At 40.9% G+C, this 16,089-nt stretch overlaps 1 protein-coding gene across 1 annotated transcript in view; it reads right to left on the bottom strand.

Moving 5' to 3' along the window:
• Window positions 1-13,540, bottom strand: part of LOC121193664 (SPRY domain-containing SOCS box protein 4-like) — a 68,697-nt gene extending 55,157 nt beyond the window's left edge. The window contains exon 1 of the mRNA XM_041056079.1: window positions 13,350-13,540. The gene's annotated coding sequence lies outside the window, so the exon portion shown is untranslated. The remainder of the gene's footprint in view (window positions 1-13,349) is intronic.
• Window positions 13,541-16,089: the final 2,549 nt, after the last annotated feature.

Genomic DNA, 16,089 nt, shown 5'->3' with positions numbered 1-16,089 from the left:
CAAACTGCTTTTCTGCTTTGGTGAGGGGAAAGGTCAGACTGATGAATATCTCCCTCTGAAAACAAAAGACCATGGCTCATTATACATCAACCCCACTGAAAACACCCTTATATGCCAGACAATCTAATGTTGCCATGACAACTACAGAAGTACAGAGAACACACACACACACACACACACACACACACACACACTGAAAGACAGACAGGCGTGCAGGCGACAGATTTCAGTAGGATGTAGGCCTACAGTGAGGATGTCTCCACTGTAAGCGTGAGAGCATAAGAGCGGAGAATATGGAGAGCCAAATATAGGAACCGAATAACGAGCTTCTTATCAGCTGCTCTATCATTTTCCATATCTCCTCTGCTTTCCTCATCGCTCCATCTCCCTGTCATTTTTCCTCTCCTCCACCCCCCTTGACAGGACCAAATATTTCCCTAGGGCTCTTCCCCTGTATAAATGCAATCCATTACACCAGGAATTTTCAATTATGTGAGGGTGGCAAAAAAGTAAAATATAATAAAATTACAATAAGGTACTGGGAGAATATGGGACTATTTCTTCACCTCAAGCACAGCATGCTCCAGTCTGTCACATTATGGCAGTTCTTGGACCACGCTAACAATTAAATTAGCATAGATGTCAAACATCCTAGACTCACTAATTTTAACTGTCTTTGTACTTTTATATTGGCCTCATATCAAACCTCAAAGCACTTAAATAAATTCACCATGTCATGTGTGACTTAGATTTTCTTATCTTTTTAAGGACAAATAAAAATAATTTTTGGTAACAACATTTAGAGACTCAGAGCTTGCAGAAGCTCGTTTGGAGTCGGCCTCTCTTGTTTAAGTTTTGAGTTTAAAAGAAGGGTGTGTCAAAAACACCCTCAACCACAGACATATACACAAACTTGCTCACAGAACAACACATTCTATACTGCAAGTAACCATTTTTTTCCATTGTCAAATAATACTTTGATTGCTTTCACACTTACTGGTGAAAAATGTCTGTCACAATTTTCCTAAACCCAAGGTTATTTCCTTAAAATTGCTTTTTAAGCAATCCAAAATCCAAAGGTATTTGGTTTGCAAACATATAAAATACAGAAAAGCAGCAAATTTCAACAAATATTTGGCATTTCTACTTTAAACCGCTCAAACAATTATTCAGTTATGAAAATAGTTGCAGACAAATTTTCCGTCAGTCAACTAACAGGTTACTTGTTTCAGCTCTGACCTACAGCCTTGCTGTCTCTATTTCCATATCTGCCTTTCACACACAGAAAAACACTCACGTATGTTGTAAATCCGGTGTACACGCTCTCCAGTTTCAAGGCCACCTCCTGTTTCTTTGACTAATTCAAGGCGACCGGGCAGATCTCTTACAGACGCAGATAAACCCGCCCGGAGTCTGAAGCCCTGAATCAAGCTGGTGATTTTCTTATCACGATGAAACACAACATGTTTCCACAAATTGTCTGCATCTGTTATTTGAATACAGACACCTGTTGGTTTCCCACCAAGGGGCCATGGAAAGGAAGATGACAAACAGCTGGTTCACATATGTCTGCCTCTCTGAATGCCAGTCTGTCTTCATGTCTCAGTACTTGTCTCATATCCTGCATCTGCCCACCGATCTGCAAACAGCTTCATCTGTCTGTCTAAACTGGCTGATTCCAGTCCTCATTGTACAGAAACATCTGTCCTGATATTTATTTCTTCCTCTCCCTCACACACACACACACACACACACACGCACGCACGCACGCACACACACACACACACACTCCTGTGTCTGACCCAGATCTTTGCTTAACGAAAAACAAAAATGAACATATAAATAAATTATAAGTGGGGGATGCTCTCTATGTTGTGTTGATCCCGATGCCCTTTCTATCTCTTGCCATGGCTTTTTACCCGTCTCTAGCTTTCGCTCACATACATGCAAAACTCAGTACTCATACACACACACACACACACACACACACACACACACACAAATTACTTCAGTGAGTGCTTATCATCTCTTGTACTCTAGTGTGTTTTTTCTCACTTTCTCTTTGCTTTGTTCTTTCACACACACACTCACACTCACACACACACACACACACACACACACAATGTGTGTTCCACACAAAATCATTTCAGCAGTAAAGCACAAAGTTAACCAGATGAAACAGTGCTTCTGTTCTGAGTGTCCTCTAAGAGCTTCGCTATACTCATTTTGAAATCGAGTTTGGTCTGTGCTCAAAGGCTGTCGGGCATGTAGCTGGGTGCGAATGCCACATTGGAGGTCTTTCCTCTGCGACAGAAGGTGAATGAAGATGAGATGCTGAAAATAGTCCTGATGGTGAGATCCAAAACACAAGCTCTGGCTGTGCTCATAGTCGCAGTTAATAATACAGGAAGAAGAAGATCACTTAGAACCAATTCTAGTATCAGTTTTATAGAAACAGCAGACAAGGAAATTGTATGTTCATTCCCTAAACCAAATAAAGAGACGGCATGGAGAGAAGTTCCTTTTCTTCAGCACCAGATGTTAAAATAAATATGTGTCGGCTCATTAGATCAACTGTAACGAGTGACCATTTATATTAAATATTTCCATCTACCTTCTATTAATCTACCGTTGCTTGAAAAGCAACCCAATAAATTAAGGTTGTATCATTGCAACTGCATGAGAAATAGTTGTCAAACACTACAGTTTGGACTGTTCTGTATTCACGTTGGCCACAATTGAGGTCTAAACTTATAATAAATGCAGGTTACTGTATGAGCTGAACCTAATTACCAGTTATTATTCCACACCTTAAACTACCTCTTGGTGAATAAACCTGTCAGTTTATTGCCAGATTTTAGATTCGTTCCCTCACGTACTTGTGGATACGGAAAGTATAACACTAGCTTTAAAAGGTGATCATGTATCAGTAATGGCCCCAAAGAAGACAAAACAAAATCTGTTGTTCCAGGTTCAGTAGGTCAGTGGATGTAATGTCATTATAAATCAGGAGTACATCTCATAATGACCCTTCCAGATTTACTTGAGAGATGCATAAGTACAGGCAATGTTATAGTAATATACGTTGTTCTATAATATTCTTCTGATATTTAAAAACAGCAACAGTCTTGATAGATCTCTGTGCGCTTACAGAGCTTAGCTAAGAGGACGATTTGTTTCCAAGTCACATAAAACTGATTAATCTTGGACTCACAGTTAGTCCATCCAGATAATGAGGGAAAAATATAAATAGCAGGTAGCACACAAGTAAAAACAGAAACTAATCACACACTGTCCACATGAATCACATGAAGTCCTACACACACTGTCGCAAACAAAGTCATCTGCAGGCTTTGTTTTCCCATTATATTTCCATTTCCTTTCAATTATACTGCCGGCTTAATTTGTTTTGTGTGAGAGAGAAAGTGAGTGATGGAGTGTGGATATTTGACAAATACTGGTTGACATTTTCATTATAACTACTATTCACAAATATCCACCAGTTCAGGCTTAAAAGTGGACGATAGTGGCAAAAGCTCTCCATCGCACTGGAAATTACCGTACAAAACCTGAAACTCAGTGCGATGCAGCACTCACTTTAAAAAGCCCCTCAGACAGACTGCGGGAGGAATGGTTGATTCATTTCAACCCTCAGTTAATATATAGCACACATAAATAAACATAAAGATGTATAAATAAATACATTATGTTCACCACCTTTTTCTGCCTTCCGCCGGGAGCTAAACACATACACATAAATATTCATAAACACTCAGCTGCTGAACCACATTATGAGCCCGTCCAGTGCAGTGACGGTCTGCAGTTGGCTGATGAACAGTGATTGCTATTATGTGATTAAGTGATTACTAACTGCTAACCAATTCCCTCACTCTCACACACACACATGCAGAGTGGGCTCCACTCCCTCTCAGACTGGTGACACACCTCATCAAACTGCGGCCGGTTATAAGTGGCGCTGACACGTGTGTTTGTGTGTCTTGTGTGAGTTGTCTGCCTGTGTTCATAATCATACCAGTGTGTGTGTGTCACTGTCTGTGCGGCAGCAGCGTGCCCAAACAGCATGTGGTGGTGGTCTGGTTTCCGCTCAGAGGGCTGTGAAGTGGCCCGATGAAAGCTCACACATGGTGGCGGTGAGACAAGCCTGATCGCCTGTCGGGACCACAGCGCTCAAATGGCTGGACGGAGAAGTTTCTCTCCCTCTCTCTCTCTCCCTCGCTTTTCTTTTCCCAGTTCCAACTCAATCAGGTGACTGAGAACATTCACACTTTTCAGCTGAACCTCCAGTTTCATCAGAGCCTGCTGTCCAAGCTTCTTTCTACTGAGCTCATCTGAGGTCTCACTTATGTTTTGGGCTTGAACACTTACATGAGTAGATGACAGAACTTACATCACCTGAACTCTTGTGCCTATGAAGACCCAAAAATTCTACTTCGCTTTCAAGGCCACCAAGAGTAGCAGAATTTCCTTTCAAACTTTTCAAATTCTTTTGATAGCTTCTGTTTTATTGTAGAAAAATAAGACATGAAGAGCATTTTCAGGTTGAATCCATAGAGGAGGAAGTGGAAATTACTAAAGCAAATGTTTCGATACAGCCACTAGGGGCACTAAGGCTAAAACATTTCAAATGCTAAATATTAATATTGAATCTAAAACTACTTGTATCTACTTTAAGTACACACACAAGAGAGAAATTAAAGAGAAAAAAACTGGATAAATGAGTGGAGAAACATAACAAATGCAGATGTTTTCACACAGGCCACAAGGGATCACTGAATGGTTTGACGAGTCTGATGTGAATCATCTGTTCACAGTCAGAAGACTGAAACCCAACATCTACAGGAGATAATAATAATGTTACAAAGCGCTCTCCGCCACCATCCTCAAATCCTTAAATGAGGGAATATGTGCTAGAATAATTGGTGCTCCTCTGGATGCTCAGCACTTACTATGACACAGTTGTTCTGCACTTTAATTTGTCAAACATCAGTCCATTTAGGTAACTCACTGATGCAGAATCTGAGGCTAACCAGTTTGCTCTGATCTCAGTGTAATGAATGCTAATGTGAATAGTAGCCTGAGGGACTATTTTAAACTCTTGATCTCAGTTCAGCTACAGCATGTGGGCATTCTGGATTCACAGAACACTGCACACAACACCTGTCTGTAGCAATGAATCATTAATATTATAATGCTTTTTTCTATTCTGGTACTAAACATGTAGTGTTTAAATTCACCACCCTCGCTTCTCACCTTTACAGAGACATCACCATCTGCAGTGACACACTCCACTGTACTCCCTCTTCTCTTCTCTTTATCCTCCTCATATGCTGTTTAGGTCTCTCATCTTTCTCCCACGTTGCCTTACACCTCTCTCCTCACTTCTCAGCAGTCACTTCCATCCCTCACCAGCCTCCCCATCTGAAATGACTCATTACTGTACAAGCCTCCTTCAAAATGCAAACCTCCTTTCTTCTCACCTCCCCGTCTCTCTCGTTTGCTTCTCCTTCTCACCTTTTTTTTACCTGTCTTCTTTCTCTTACGTCTGTCTTTACTTCCTCTTTCCTTTCTCAGTCCCCTCATTCCCTCCGTTTTTTTCCATCCACCACATCTTCTAACTCCTTCTGCTTCCATCCTCCATTTAGCTCTAATTAAGTTTTTGTTTCCGTATATTTCTGTTCATTCACCCCTTCCTTCCTCTCATGCTTTCTGCAGCCAAGAAGCATGACTCCCGCCTCCTGTCTCTGTTTGTCTCAATGGTGTCCATCACAGAGTCAATGAGTCACACTTCTGTTCACCCCTGCCCTGACTTAGCATGACATGACGTCAAAAAAAAGAATACATCCCAGTCCAGAGACTGCAAGATACACACACACACACACACACACACACACACACACACACACACACACACACACACACACACACACACACACACAGTCCATCCCCATTGACTAATCTGCTATGTTCACGTCCATCATTAGCTCACTATTAAACAATAGGGAGCAGAAAGAACCAGCTGCAACCCACAACCAGCTGTGGTATTATTATCTCCCTGCTGGGTCTGTCTGTGTGTGTGTGTGTGCGTGTGTGTGTGTGTATGTGCGTGTGCGTGTGTGTGTGCGCGCGCTCTTGCCAGTTTCTCAGAATACGTACACCTTAAAGCCTATATATACTTTTCCCAAATTGGGAGCTTTTGATCATTTTCTGGCCATCCTCCCTCATTTGAAGTGTGTGTGTGTGTGTGTGTGTGTGTGTGTGTGTGTGTGTGTGTGTGTGTGTGTGTGTGTGTGTGTGTGTGTGATGAGTGTGTGTAGGCCCATCTCCATAATTAGGGCAGACCAGCCACACATGGGTCTCCCCTGACACTTCCCCTCCAAGGTCTAAATATTCATGAGACTCTAAACGCTTTCATGAGCTCTGTAATTATGGCCAGAAAAGACGGAGAGAGACAAAGAGAAAGAGGGAGAGAGTGGGAGGCAGAGAAGGAAATTCCCTCACACTTTTTAAACACGGGCTGTCCCATAGTGTTATATTATATGGCAGACAATATCTGCGCTGTCAAGCAGTTCTGCCATCCTAGCCAGACTATTTCTAGAGTTGTAAGACCTGCTGACGATGGGTTTAACTGATTTAGGTGATCAAATTCTTATTTCAAGTAGTTGTGCATCACTTTTCTTGCTGAAACATCATTTTAATATCACCTTCTACATTTAACACAACACTCTGCCTTATATTTTTCCTTTTAAATATACGGGAAGACTTGATGAGTTTGACATGGAGAGCTCACATCTCACATCAAACATTATTCAAACAAGCTCATACTGAAATTACTGTCTGCTGTTTTAATGTTTTAAGTTAAATATTGATATATGGCGTTGCACTAATAATAAGTATGTGGATGCAATTCTCCTTGACAGCTGTGGACAGACGTTTCTTAGACTCGACAGTCCACAGAGTCAAACCCAGTAATCAGTTATGGCGCTACTTGTTTTTGTGATGACTTCAAAAAAAAAACAAAAAACAAATTCCCTCTGTTTATTCCCATTTGAGCTGAAAGTATCTGGCAGGTAGAGCTGGGCAAAAAAAATCCAAAATAAAATCAAGAGGCTGACGTGATGAGTCGACCTTAAAGTGACTGATGTAATTTGGCTCATGCAGGTATGTTCGGTAAAAGCTTTTCCGCAGATGATTCAGTGAGTGGTCCAATAAAAGACTAAAACACCAAGTCATCCTGCAGTCATAAGCAGCTAACTCATCTTGTTTTCATTATACATTCAAGACAAAACAACATGGACGTGAGGAGTGGTGTCTGACTACGACTGTGACCGTGTGTTAATTGTCCGTTTATTTCTTATTGCATACTAAATATGTGTCAGAGACATAAAAAATTAAATGACATGACTGTTAGCATGAGGGTAGCTAGCAGAGCAGTATCACAGTATGAGGTGTGCGTTTGGTTTACATCTGGTAAAGTTGTGAAAACAAAGAATGTGGTTAAGGTCTAGTTTTTACCATCATCCTCCTCTTCCTGGTCTACTAACACAGGTGAGGGAGGTGTGTGTGTGAAGTCTAACAGCGAGTCCTCTGCAGCTCCCGAGCTCCATATTTCTTTTCACCACGTCGCCCACTCTGGAGCGAGCCAATCGCATATTAAGGACTTGATGTAAATCCCTCTCGGACCCAAGCCCTATCCAGATGATGTGTTTCAGGGAGAAATCAGTCACACTTCTGAAGCTACAGATGCTCTCACTTCTGTTTCATTGTAACTCTAAAGGAATATCTTGACATTTTTTGGAAAGCCAGGCAAAGCTTATTTTCTTGGCTTAATTTAACATAAAGTTAAGAAAAAAGGGAGAAACAGCTAGCATGGCTCTGTCTGAAGGTAACAAAATCTACTGGCCAGGGCCTGTAGCACACAATAATCTTCATAGATTTCATTACCAGGAAAGAACCTGGCTGTTAGCCCCTATTTATGCTAAGCTAACCAGCTGCTAGCTGTAGCTACATATTTACATATTTACATATTTACTAGTATATCAGTCAGTGCTGACATGTTGAACTTACTGCATTATAGATATTTTAGTCATAATGCTAAGGTCATTACAGTCCTTGGTCGGGTTTCCCCACAAGCGTCACAGCACTGGGTTCATTCCCTTTAAAGCCTGAGGATAAATCTAATATCACATCTAACATTACTGCGAATATAATGTGTGGTAACCAGGCCTTAGAGTGCTGTCTGGTCTATTTTTGGCTTTATGAGTAAATAGATGGAGAAGCCAGAGAGGATTCCTGTTACAAAAACACTTTGAGAGATGATACGTGACAACACTCCTGGGCTTTCAAAGAGAGTCTCTGGCAGGAAATTCTTTTGTTTCCCCTTTAAAATAATAATAATAAAAAAAAAATTATGTAACATCCAGCCAGATACTTCTACTCAGGGTCTATCAGAGCAGTGAATACTCTGTTATTTTACATTCAATCGCATTTTCGCTCTAGCCAAAGCGGTAACATGCCTGCTTTACATTCCAGGAAGAGTCAGTTGATTTTGTTCAACTGCAAAAGCCATCATAAAGCCAAAAACTCCCCGGCAGACTGCAACATGGGGCAGCCGATTCAGAGCTGATTGTCCCAGCACTGAAACATGATGACGCTGCACTGACACACACAGTAACAGGAAAAGAAACATTTCATTATTGAGGAGACACACACACACACACACAAACTCACATGCAAACAAACACGTGGACACTGAATCACTGCAAAATGACAAATGAGCCAGAGCACGGCACCTCAGACTCTTCGTCATTTAAATGTAAATGAGAGCACCGCTACTCTTCTCCATGCAGCCACGCTCTTTACTATCCAGGAAGCAAAAGATAAAGCAAACTTCCAATCAGATCAGACAAGATGTTAGACGAGATGATTGAGAACGACAGGAAGCCAAATGATGCGTGGCAGGACAGGACACAAAGAGGTGAAATGAGCTAAGATGACAGGGTTTACGGGGAGCGGACATTAGCTGGGTCCAACTCCACTGTTGGTTCATCAGGCTGCATTCTCCCCGAGGGGGGCTTTGATTAACGGCTCTCTGCTGCAGTCCTTCCTTAACAAATTGACGCACATCAAGCAGGATGACAGCAAGATGACAAGCAGCATCAGCCTCGCCCTGATGAACTGATGAGCAAGCTAAAACACCAGCAGAAACACCAGGAAAGTTGCACACAGCGACTGGTTCTCGGTAGCACATGACCCTCTAAATTCATCTGTCACTCACCGTAATGGCAGGCACCAGGAGGAGAACTGCCCGTATTACTGTAAATTACACTCATTACTTGAGTTTTTTTCCCCTTCATCGTAACGGCCTCTGTGAGTCACCAGTGAGCCATCAGCAGGGGCAAAACACTGCCTACACACATAAACACAAAAGTGCGTAAACATACACACAACTTGGACACTGGGTTTAGATACTAAGCACCTGTCACGGGCAGGAGGAACACGTCGTCTTCATGTTTGTTTATCTCTGCAGGAGCTGATGTCATTGACTTCAGAGCGTAGCGCTGCATCAGTGTTGTTTTCCCTGAGTGACATCTGTGTATTTGTGCATACGTGAGTGTGTCCACAAGTGTGTCCCTGAGTGTGTCTGCGTGCATTTTTGTCAGCTCAGCAGTCTATCACTGACTTAACAAAAGGCTGCTGAATATAAATCTATTCCCACTCCATCTGCCAGTGTAGGATGCATACATTTACATGGTTATCCAAGGACAGAAAGATAGACATGACTAATGGCAGTGGCGAGACAGATGGGCAGACTAGATGGATGGATGGATGGATAGACAGAGAGATAGATAGATAGATAGATAGATAGATAGATAGATAGATAGATAGATAGATAGATAGATTTCATGCAATCCATTCTGTAGTTGTTGGGATATTTCAGTCTGGACCAAAATGGTAGACCAACAGCCTCTCAGGTGTGAGGATTTGATGCTTGTTGTTACCTTATGTGATAGTAAAATGAATGTCTTGAATATCAATGTCACTTTCAGGTCTGTGAAGTTGTGATGGGATATTTTTCACTGTTTTCTGACCTTTTACTAACAAAATTATGAACGATAATCAATGTTGATGCATGAAAATATCTGTGAGTTGCAGCCTGAGATACATACATAGACAGACTGATCCAAATCATTTCACCGCACCAATTTCACACTTCGCTCATGCCTGCCAAAATGTGACTCTCACCATGAGAAACACAGCGCTCTGTGATATATTTTGTGCCTTGATTTAGTCAAATTTGAGGCTTCACAGGTTCACATCTTTGAACCTGCTTCCTGCAAGAGCCTGCTTCCTGTGGTACTCCACTGTGGCACACAACAAGGAGGCAGGGAAATAAAGTAATTAAAAATAATGATGGCTGATGGAAAGCAGCTCATACTGACTACAAAATGTTGCCTGTCTTGTCACCAAATTGCCTCGTGTGTCACTGAAGGATGAGCACGGTGACACACTGGGAACCGAGCAGAATGCAGATGAGCAATATGCCTGGCAACTGACACGAAATGGACCTAAAAACCAATTTAAAATTCTTTTCTGTGATGTAGATGTTGATTAATTGATGGGCTGTAACACTGAGTCAGCTCCTGGGTTAGTGTTGCTTTTGTGGGTCGCCCCGAAAAAGTCGTCCATCTCTCCATCACTGCATTTAAATTGGTACTCTGACATCACTTGCACCCGTTTGTAGAAGGATTACACCAACATGCTTCGTACAGAACTTGCACTATCTCAATTTACGGATTTTTAAGACTCCATACATAATGCCAGGCAGTGTCTGTTCAGTTTAAGTAGCAGTGACAGGGTGTGATAAGACACAGCTGAGTTAAAAACCCTTATCTGGCCTACGAGCCGAATCCCATCTGCCTCTCTGCTCACACTGACTCATAATGCCGCTTACTAGTCCCTCTGGAGAGATAAAGGGGAGAAGGGGAGACTTTTAAAAAGGGGGAGAAAAAGCAGGAAATAAAGACAGAGAGAAAACAGATTAGGAGGGAGAGGGCTGAATTGGCGAAGGAGGAGAGAGAGAAATGTATAAAAGTGTGTACAATAAGACTAGAAAAGGCTACATTTTTGGAGGAAAACTTCGCTCACCCTTGAAACTGCAGGTACAAGCAGCTGAAAATGTTTTTAAAAGCTTTGAGCGTCATTTGAAGTGTTTTCACAGAAAGCGTTCCAACCGTTAATTTCAAGCTGAAGCCCCGTCAGCAGTTGAGCTGTTTGTATGTAAGCAGTGGAAAGTAGTTGAACAAACATCTGAAAACCAAAAACAGCTTAAATTTCTATGAGGGAAAGAAGAACAGGCAGAGCAAGGATGAGGAGAGGAGGGAAGAAGTGGAGAAGATGAATGTGACAAACACAGCGTGAGAAACATGGGGGGGAACAAGACAAGTTGCAGGGGAAGTAGTGTGGAATCAGAAGAAGAATGGGGATGTGGGGATGTAAGGATAAAAGATGAAAGGGAAGGAAAAAAAAGAGACACAGGTGGTGAGGAGGGGAGATGCTGGTGAGCAGCCTGATCTCCCATAGTGCACCGGCTGGTCAGATCCAGCAGACAGATAAATGACCCCCTGTCAGCATTACAATGCTCCATCCCGTCCTCCTCCTCCATCTCTCTCCATCCCTCCATCTCTCTCCCCACTGGCCACCCCCACCTTATCTCGACAGGTCATCCATCAACCAGCAGGCTCCGCCCACCACCACTCCACACACACACACACTTCTTTTTCCCTATTACTAGTTAGTCAACCAAATGAAGCAATGTTGCACCTGGCACATGTGAGGAGGGAGCGAGTACCAAGTTCCTGTTTCCACTGTTCCCCCTTCCCTTCTTGTCATCTTTCCTACAGTCACACTCATCCTGTCCATTTCCCAGATCCATCTGCTCTTTCTCCCTCCTCTTCATCCTCTTTCCTGCTCTCTCTCCTTCCCTTCTCCCATGCTCGTCTCTTCCACTCCATCTCCATCTACTCCTCTTTCCTCTCCTCCCCTCCCTGCTCTTACCATCTGCTCTCCATTTTCGGTGTCCTTGTCACCTTACCCATCTCAGCCGAGTACATGTCAAGGTGTAGCCACAGAGAGAAGCGATCAATCTCAGACTACTCCAAGGAAAGGCGCTGTCACTTCTCAAAAACTCAATCCAGTTTAGCATTTCTATAAACCTATAACTCTCTAAAACAACTGCGAGTATTAGAGAAACACTTCCTGTGGCAGCTCTATCGGGATATTAAGTGTCTCCAGCCTTCTGCAGTTTGTCATTAGAAAACCAACATTTTGTTTAAAATCACTTTCTGCTTTATCAGATAATGTTTTGCAGTTTGATAGTACAAGGGGTTTTAACTCAGTATTTTTTTCTTAAGATGCAACAATTAATCAATTAACCAATCAGCAGAAAATTAATCAGACAACAATTTTGCTAATCAAATGTGTTGATCTGGTGCTTTTCTTTGTCACATCTGATTATAAACTGAATGTTTTTGAAGTTTGGACTGTTTGGTGAATAAAACAAGTAATCTGAACACATCATCTTTGGCTTTAGGAAATTACAGCAGAAACCTTTCACCATTCTCTACATTTTATGGACAAGCTGATTAATCAAACAATTTATTGGCAGATTAATCAATAAAGAAAACTGTCAGTTGCAGCTCTTATTTGATCTTTCCAGTTTTATATATAATAATAAATGTGTAATAAATTAAAATGATAATATGTGATAATAGGGCACATATATATATATTTTTTTTTTTTGGTTGAGCAACTCACAACTTAGACATATCCAACGATAATAACGATAAATAAATTGTATTTATAAGATGCTGAATGCATTACATGACCACACACACACACACGCACACACACACACACACACACACACACTATTTAAGCAATGCAAAGACTGTGATGTCAAATGAAGACGAGGTAACACCAGTAAAACCACAGAACAAACCATGTGAAAACGCAGGCGCGCGCGCGCACACACACGCGCACACCACTGCACATGAATTCACGCACACCCAGGTACACTGTGTGAACATGTCTTCCTGAGGATTTCTAATGTAAGCGGTGAGAACTTTATCAGACTACAATTACAAAGCAAGAGACGGCGAACTAAAAGTGATTATATAGAGAGAAAGTCGTTAAATTCAAACACATACCATTAGCCAACCGTCTAAAATGCAGTGTAGATACTTTATGAAGGAAAACAGTATTCCGTTACAACTACACATAACCCAGTGCTCCAAATCCTGTTCATCCGGTGTAAACACAGAAACACTCACCGAACAGAAACTCTAGTCGCAACCAAACGACACTTCCCTCCGAGGATTTCAGAGGTACCGAGGCTTGTTCTCTTCTCTGTTGACGGTAACAGCGTTATTCCAGCGGTGTTTCATGTGTTTCGCTCATGTAGCGACGGGTCCTTTGTTGCAGTAAAGAGCAGCTCAACACATCCAGGCAGCCAGGGACCGATGCTGAGTGTCCATTTACTCCGCACAACGAGCGTTGATTGGTCGCTTCCATCACAACACAGCGTTCTGCTCCGATGCTATTGGCTAAGACTATGATGGTGCGTTCAAGTTCCGCTCGTAGGTTCCGTTTACAAATGTGTCAATTTCGTACATAGCAGTAATACCACTATTGATACCACAGTTGTTACCAGTATTACTAGTACTAGTAATAATCGCATGATAGTATTCACAACTAAACGAGAAAAAACTTGTGTTTATGTTTTGAGAAATGTATTCTGTAATGGTATGCTTACTACTTTATTTTCATTATATGCATTAAATTTAACATCCTCCAAATCATATATGAACTTGTCCACTTCCACTGCTTTCATTTCTTATCCTTTAACTAAGAGTTGATTTGCTATCAGTGATTACACAAAAACTTACCCTGACACAAGTCAATTGACAACAATATATACAATTTGACAGTTTCAACTCCTCTCAGTGTTTGAACTTCAGTTCAATCTTCAACTCTGTTTGGAACTTTGACTTCTGCCGAGATTGAAAATTCAGCTTTGCTTCTACCAAAACTTCCTGCAGAGTTTCTATTTTAGCAGCACATTTAAAATTTTACTTACTATATTTCAACTACCTTCAACTTCTCTCACTGTTTCAAATTTATTTCAAATGTCTAAACAGCAGTTTTACAGCAACAGGCACATACTTTTTCAATAACATTTCCCAGTCAGATCTGCTCTATGTGGTGCTGCTATCTCAGCCAGGTCCTATGAAAGATTGTTTTTGATCAGTGTGAAGCCCTTTTCAGATTTGACAAAAATGTATAATAGATCTTTATGTTATTACTGTAGTTGTATTATATATATTATGATTATTATTTACGTTCTAAAGAGTAGCCTTTAATCTGTTCTACTTTGTTTCACCACTGCTCCTCTCTCAGTAAAAAGCGATTTCCGGAGTTATTACTACCTCTGGTATTTCCGACATCACTTGAAGGTATCGTTATCCCCATGCTTTATTTGTCTGTTCTTGTGTACATGTCGGACTGTGGACTCCAGCAGAATCTTCATCACTAAACAAATCGACGGGCTGTTAAGTGGAAGTCAAGTGAGATGTTTAACCGCAAAATCAATAGACTCACCTTCTGTAAAATCTGAAATTCAGGCTTTTTTTGTTTGTTTAAGTAAAACAAAGCAAGACTCATTGATTTGCATCGAGTTGTAAACGGGGCAGTGTGTTTTCTGTTTGTGCTGAACAGCCTTAACAGCCGCACTACATAATCAATACAAACTAATGTCTTAGGGTCATTTTTATGTAAGTCACCAAGCACAACATGTATGATGATGGATTATTCCTATTTCCGTCTACCCACATTCATCGATTAGTTCTGCTGTAGGTATAACACGTGCATTATCGAGAGCTTAGCAGAAATCGATGCTTTTATTGGCCTCTAATATTCGAGCACGACAATGATCGTGAAATTATGCCTAAGGTGGAAATTGTGTGTGTGTGTCTGTGTGGGATAGAAAAAAATTATCTCGTTTTTTTTCCCGAAACGACTTGTTTAATTGATTGAAGTTGTAAGTATTCCTAATTGCACTGTAGAGAGCTGAAAACCGAAATCAGTGAACTCAGTAAATTAAACCTGTGCACTGATCAAATCTATCAGGAGCTATTTGGCTCCTCCTGCTGGTGCTAGTAGGTAAAAACAAACAGTTCAGGGGACTTCATACTGTGTCTTAAACATTTTAACACAATAACACTGAAGCACATTTCTGAACAGTTCTGTCATTGCTTGTAATTTACAAAATAGAAGCTGGTACCCATACCCACACTTTGTATGTTCATTTATTGTATGTGTATAGACAGTATACCTTTTTCTGCATTTTACCCTACTATGTCTGTGCACAGATGTTATATATACTGTGTGCATACAATAGTGCATATTAATATGTAAACAAATTAAAAAAAAAAAAAAAAGGCTGATAGAACTATAGTTGCAAATGAATTTTTATTTACTTTTGTGTTTAAAAACAAACAAACACAAAAACACATCAACAACTGGACTGGCAAAAAACAATCTTCTAGGTTTCATTCAACCCTGCTTGAGGCTGCAACCTGTCCAAGCATACAGGCAAAACTGATTGAATTGCTTACACTGAAAGGAGAGGTTTAAAAAAAAATAAATGAAATGTTTGTACTGTTTGTCCAGTTGTCTGTTCACATTTTGGTAAGTTGACCTCAAGTATTACTGCAAATGAGCCAAAGACATAAAAGCTATTAGTGTTTTATTGGAAAACATGGATGTTAAAATGAGTCAGCAAATTTTTTTTTTCAAGCAATGAGAGCAACTAAGGGCTAGCAACATGTCAATGGAGACTGAAAATCAATAACTATTACAAGTTACAGGACCTCAGTTTGCCTCTGAAATGATACTGCAACAAGGAGAGCAAAACGAAAGTGTTCAAGAACAACATGGGTGAATGCACAAGAGTTTTCGTAATTGGCAAAATAAATACAATAGTCTTTAAAAAAAACTGGGAACTTTATCATT

This window comes from Toxotes jaculatrix, chromosome 14 (genome assembly GCF_017976425.1).
Source record: "Toxotes jaculatrix isolate fToxJac2 chromosome 14, fToxJac2.pri, whole genome shotgun sequence".
NCBI classification, from domain to species: Eukaryota; Metazoa; Chordata; class Actinopteri; family Toxotidae; genus Toxotes; species Toxotes jaculatrix.
The sequence above is the reverse complement of the archived record's forward strand: the minus strand, read 5'-3'. Positions and strand labels throughout refer to the sequence as shown.